This window comes from Schistocerca serialis, unplaced genomic scaffold (genome assembly GCF_023864345.2).
Source record: "Schistocerca serialis cubense isolate TAMUIC-IGC-003099 unplaced genomic scaffold, iqSchSeri2.2 HiC_scaffold_1239, whole genome shotgun sequence".
Lineage (NCBI taxonomy): Eukaryota > Metazoa > Arthropoda > Insecta > Orthoptera > Acrididae > Schistocerca > Schistocerca serialis.
This window is the reverse complement of record NW_026047446.1, coordinates 2501-7500: the sequence shown is the minus strand read 5'-3', so window position 1 is coordinate 7500 and position 5000 is coordinate 2501. Positions and strand designations below refer to the sequence as shown.

Here is a 5000-nt window from a genome sequence, read left to right as displayed (position 1 = left end):
CTAACCTACGTTGTACCTTAACCTAACCTACGTTGTGCCTTAACCTAACCTATGTTGTGCCTTAACCTAACCTATGTTGTGCCTTAACCTAACCTATGTTGTGCCTTAACCTAACCTATGTTGTGCCTTAACCTAACCTATGTTGTGCCTTAACCTAACCTATGTTGTGCCTTAACCTAACCTATGTTGTGCCTTAACCTAACCTATGTTGTGCCTTAACCTAACATATGTTGTGCCTTAACCTAACCTATGTTGTGCCTTAACCTAACCTACGTTGTGCCTTAACCTAACCTATGTTGTGCCTTAACCTAACCTATGTTGTGCCCTAACCTAACCTATGTTGTGCCTTAACCTAACCTATGTTGTGCCTTAACCTAACCTATGTTGTGCCTTAACCTAACCTATGTTGTGCCTTAACCTAACCTATGTTGTGCCTTAACCTAACCTATGTTGTGCCTTAACCTAACCCATGTTGTGCCTTAACCTAACCCATGTTGTGCCTTAACCTAACCCATGTTGTGCCTTAACCTAACCCATGTTGTGCCTTAACCTAACCCATGTTGTGCCTTAACCTAACCCATGTTGTGCCTTAACCTAACCCATGTTGTGCCTTAACCTAACCCATGTTGTGCCTTAACCTAACCCATGTTGTGCCTTAACCTAACCCATATTGTACCTTAACCTAACCCATATTGTACCTTAACCTAACCCATATTGTACCTTAACCTAACCCATATTGTACCTTAACCTAACCCATATTGTACCTTAACCTAACCTAATTTGTGCCTCAACGTAACCTAATTTGTGCCTCAACGTAACCTAATTTGTGCCTCAACGTAACCTAATTTGTGCCTCAACGTAACCCATGTTGTGCCTCAACGTAACCCATGTTGTGCCTCAACGTAACCCATGTTGTGCCTCAACGTAACCCATGTTGTGCCTCAACGTAACCCATGTTGTGCCTCAACGTAACCCATGTTGTGCCTCAACGTAACCCATGTTGTGCCTCAACGTAACCCATGTTGTGCCTCAACGTAACCCATGTTGTGCCTCAACGTAACCCATGTTGTGCCTCAACGTAACCCATGTTGTGCCTCAACGTAACCCATGTTGTGCCTCAACGTAACCCATGTTGTGCCTCAACGTAACCCATGTTGTGCCTTAACGTAACCCATGTTGTGCCTCAACGTAACCCATGTTGTGCCTCAACGTAACCCATGTTGTGCCTCAACGTAACCCATGTTGTGCCTCAACGTAACCCATGTTGTGCCTCAACGTAACCCATGTTGTGCCTCAACGTAACCCATGTTGTGCCTCAACGTAACCCATGTTGTGCCTTAACGTAACCCATGTTGTGCCTTAACGTAACCCATGTTGTGCCTTAACGTAACCCATGTTGTGCCTTAACGTAACCCATGTTGTGCCTTAACGTAACCCATGTTGTGCCTTAACGTAACCCATGTTGTGCCTTAACGTAACCCATGTTGTGCCTTAACGTAACCCAATTTGTGCTTTAACGTAACCCAATTTGTGCTTTAACGTAACCCAATTTGTGCTTTAACGTAACCTAATTTGTGCTTTAACGTAACCTAATTTGTGCTTTAACGTAACCTAATTTGTGCTTTAACGTAACCTAATTTGTGCTTTAACGTAACCTAATTTGTGCTTTAACGTAACCTAATTTGTGCTTTAACGTAACCTAATTTGTGCTTTAACGTAACCTAATTTGTGCTTTAACGTAACCTAATTTGTGCTTTAACGTAACCTAATTTGTGCTTTAACGTAACCCATGTTGTGCCTTAACCTAACCTATATTGCGCCTTAACCTGACGCACGTTGTCGCTGAACCTGCTCTGTAATTGTTATGCAACTCGTTAAATTAGTGTAGTGTTGCCTAACCGCAACCCTCGCAATATAGTTCGCTATTCGCACTGCCCGGTCCCCTGTGTATCGCGTCATGTTAAACACCTTGCAGGTGTTGCTGACTTTCCACATGCTCCTGCTATACACTGTAATGTGGATAGCAGCAGGACGTACATGCCCCCCCCCCCCTTCCCCCCTGCCTTCGCAAGCTGGTCGTTGAGAAGTTTGCATGTTCAATGCCCTTCGCATGCCGACGTACTCAGCCTACGTTGTGGTACGGCCTGTCACCTGTCCGCCGATGTACGCAAAACCCACAAACTGTACTGCACATTGGTCCGTATGTACTGAATGATACATCGTGGCACATGTGTGACCGTACGACGACTGCGCCTAGCAACGGCAGACCATACAGTCCAAATATTGTGCACGCAGCTACGTGTCGTCTCCCTATAAGAGCTGGATTGCAGTGTGGTACGCCATTCAGACGTGTGGGAGGAACGGACGCCCTGGATGGCGATCAGCATGAGCAGTCTGTTGATGTAGTGGAGCGTGTATTCGGACGTAGTCGTCTCTTCTCACACACCGTGATAGCATGTTGCACCGCGTTCCACATCTGCGACATCCTGCAGAGGCCGGCTGACAGTCGTTCGCGCAATGGACACCGCATACGTACGGGGGCTACCTTCCACGTGTTCTCGAGGCGTGCACATGTTGTTGCGTCTATGTGGGCAGACGTAGTGTGTTGTGACACCTGACACAGGCATGCAATACTCGTTGCAAATGGCGATGGACGTCTACGTTTGCTGGTGACGTTACGCAAATGAACAACAGGTAACCCGTTGTGGTGCGGTTGTTCTCGCTAGAGGTGAATCAGTGTTGGCGACGATCGGTCGAGCTATTAACCGGTTGTTTCAGGGATACCCACCATGCCCACGAACGTGAAAGGGGACCCACCATGCCCACGAACGTGAAAGGGGATCTGGGTGTGAGGCGATACGCGGCGGTGGCTGGGTGGGACCGTCCCCGGCCGGTGAGGGGGGGCCGCCCGGCGTGCTGGCAGCGCGGTGCGTGGGCGCACGCGCTACAGCCGGCTGGTGGGGGCGGCCAGTGGCAGGCGCGCCGGCCGACGGACGCGGCAGGCGGCGCAGCTGCGCGCCGGCGCCCCCTGCTCGCGGCGCCTTGCGGCCAAAGCAGGTCCTCGCGGGCCCGGTGCGAAGCGCGGTGGCCATCTGCAGTGTGCTGGTCCGATTGAGGACTGTGTGCGCTGAGGATGCGCCGCCGCCCGGCGCTCGGCGCCGCGACGCCGTCTGCTGCTCGGTCGCCCCAGCGGTTCTCGCAGGTGGTTTGTATCGCAGCTGTGCGGACGTGTTGGCGCGTGCGCTGTGCTGGGAGAGTTCGCTTCGGCACCCAAGTGGGGCTTTTGTCCTTCTGTGGCGCTGGCGTTGGAGCTGCCGGTCACCGTAGGTGGCGCGTGTTGTCTCCCGCCGGCAATGCCACGACAGCACGCTCCCGGGCCTCTGTCGGCAGCGGCAAGCTCAGTTGGGAGCACGGGTGGTCGCACCTAAAGCGTCTACTCGCCTAACTCCGGGCGATTGCGCCTCTCTCGAACCCGACCAAGTACTTAGGACGGCGCTGCGCGCCGCCGGGACCTGAGAGGGTTTCGAGGTGTGTTGTGCAGGGGAGCTCAGCCTCCTCCTGTTTGCAGAATAATTGAGCGGACGCTTGCGTGTTCGCGCGGGCCCCCGGGACACACTCCCGGGCGGCCGGCTGCTCAGCTCTAGTTGACGCAGCTCCCTGGTTGATCCTGCCAGTAGTCATATGCTTGTCTCAAAGATTAAGCCATGCATGTCTCAGTACAAGCCGCATTAAGGTGAAACCGCGAATGGCTCATTAAATCAGTTATGGTTCCTTAGATCGTACCCACGTTACTTGGATAACTGTGGTAATTCTAGAGCTAATACATGCAAACAGAGTCCCGACCAGAGATGGAAGGGACGCTTTTATTAGATCAAAACCAATCGGTCGGCTCGTCCGGTCCGTTTGCCTTGGTGACTCTGAATAACTTTGGGCTGATCGCACGGTCCTCGTACCGGCGACGCATCTTTCAAATGTCTGCCTTATCAACTGTCGATGGTAGGTTCTGCGCCTACCATGGTTGTAACGGGTAACGGGGAATCAGGGTTCGATTCCGGAGAGGGAGCCTGAGAAACGGCTACCACATCCAAGGAAGGCAGCAGGCGCGCAAATTACCCACTCCCGGCACGGGGAGGTAGTGACGAAAAATAACGATACGGGACTCATCCGAGGCCCCGTAATCGGAATGAGTACACTTTAAATCCTTTAACGAGTATCTATTGGAGGGCAAGTCTGGTGCCAGCAGCCGCGGTAATTCCAGCTCCAATAGCGTATATTAAAGTTGTTGCGGTTAAAAAGCTCGTAGTTGGATTTGTGTCCCACGCTGTTGGTTCACCGCCCGTCGGTGTTTAACTGGCATGTATCGTGGGACGTCCTGCCGGTGGGGCGAGCCGAAGGCGTGCGACCGCCTCGTGCGTGCTCGTGCGTCCCGAGGCGGACCCCGTTGAAATCCTACCAGGGTGCTCTTTATTGAGTGTCTCGGTGGGCCGGCACGTTTACTTTGAACAAATTAGAGTGCTTAAAGCAGGCAAGCCCGCCTGAATACTGTGTGCATGGAATAATGGAATAGGACCTCGGTTCTATTTTGTTGGTTTTCGGAACCCGAGGTAATGATTAATAGGGACAGGCGGGGGCATTCGTATTGCGACGTTAGAGGTGAAATTCTTGGATCGTCGCAAGACGAACAGAAGCGAAAGCATTTGCCAAGTATGTTTTCATTAATCAAGAACGAAAGTTAGAGGTTCGAAGGCGATCAGATACCGCCCTAGTTCTAACCATAAACGATGCCAGCCAGCGATCCGCCGCAGTTCCTCCGATGACTCGGCGGGCAGCCTCCGGGAAACCAAAGCTTTTGGGTTCCGGGGGAAGTATGGTTGCAAAGCTGAAACTTAAAGGAATTGACGGAAGGGCACCACCAGGAGTGGAGCCTGCGGCTTAATTTGACTCAACACGGGAAACCTCACCAGGCCCGGACACCGGAAGGATTGACAGATTGATAGCTC

At 51.8% G+C, this 5000-nt stretch overlaps 1 non-coding gene across 1 annotated transcript in view; it reads left to right on the top strand.

The window, feature by feature from the left end:
* The first annotated feature begins 3654 nt into the window (after positions 1-3654).
* Positions 3655-5000, top strand: part of LOC126436531 (small subunit ribosomal RNA) — a 1909-nt gene continuing 563 nt past the window's right edge. The window contains exon 1 of the ribosomal RNA XR_007580736.1: positions 3655-5000. This exon is cut by the window's right edge and continues 563 nt beyond it. This is a non-coding gene — a ribosomal RNA (small subunit ribosomal RNA).